A 666-nucleotide genomic window follows, 5' to 3' on the forward strand; every position below is an offset into this window, starting at 1 on the left:
ACAGAGTCAGTGATGCCATCCAGCCATCTCATCCTCTGTCGTCCCCTTCTCTTCCTGCCCTCAATCCCTCCCAGCATCAGAGTCTTTTCCAATGAGTCAACTCTTCGCATGAGGTGGCCAAAGTACTGGAGTTTCAGCTTTAGCATCATTCCTTCCAAAGAACACTGAGGACTGATCTCCTTTAGAATGGACTGGTTGGATCTCCTTTAGAATGGACTGGTTGGATCTCTTTGCAGCCCAAGGGACTCTCAAGGGTCTTCTCCAACACCACAGTTCAAAAGCATCAATTCTTTGGCACTCGGCTTTCTTCACAGTCCAGCTCTCACATCCATACATGACCACTGGAAAAACCATAGCCTTGACTAGACAGACCTTTGTTGGCAAAGTAATGTCTCTGCTTTTCAATATACTATCTAGGTTGGTCGTAACTTTTCTTCCAAGGAGTAAGTGTCTTTGAATTTCATGGCTGCAGTCACTATCTGCAGTGATTTTGGAGCCCCAAAAAATAAAATCTGACACTGTTTCCACTGTTTCCCCATCTATTTGCCATGAAGTGATGGGACCAGATGCCATGATCTTCATTTTCTGAATGTTGAGCTTTAAGCCAACTTTTTCACTCTCCTCTTTCACTTTCATCAAGAGGCTTTTTAGTTCCTCTTCACTTTC

Source organism: Bison bison, unplaced genomic scaffold, assembly GCF_000754665.1.
Source record: "Bison bison bison isolate TAMUID 2011002044 unplaced genomic scaffold, Bison_UMD1.0 scf7180017864452, whole genome shotgun sequence".
Lineage (NCBI taxonomy): Eukaryota > Metazoa > Chordata > Mammalia > Artiodactyla > Bovidae > Bison > Bison bison.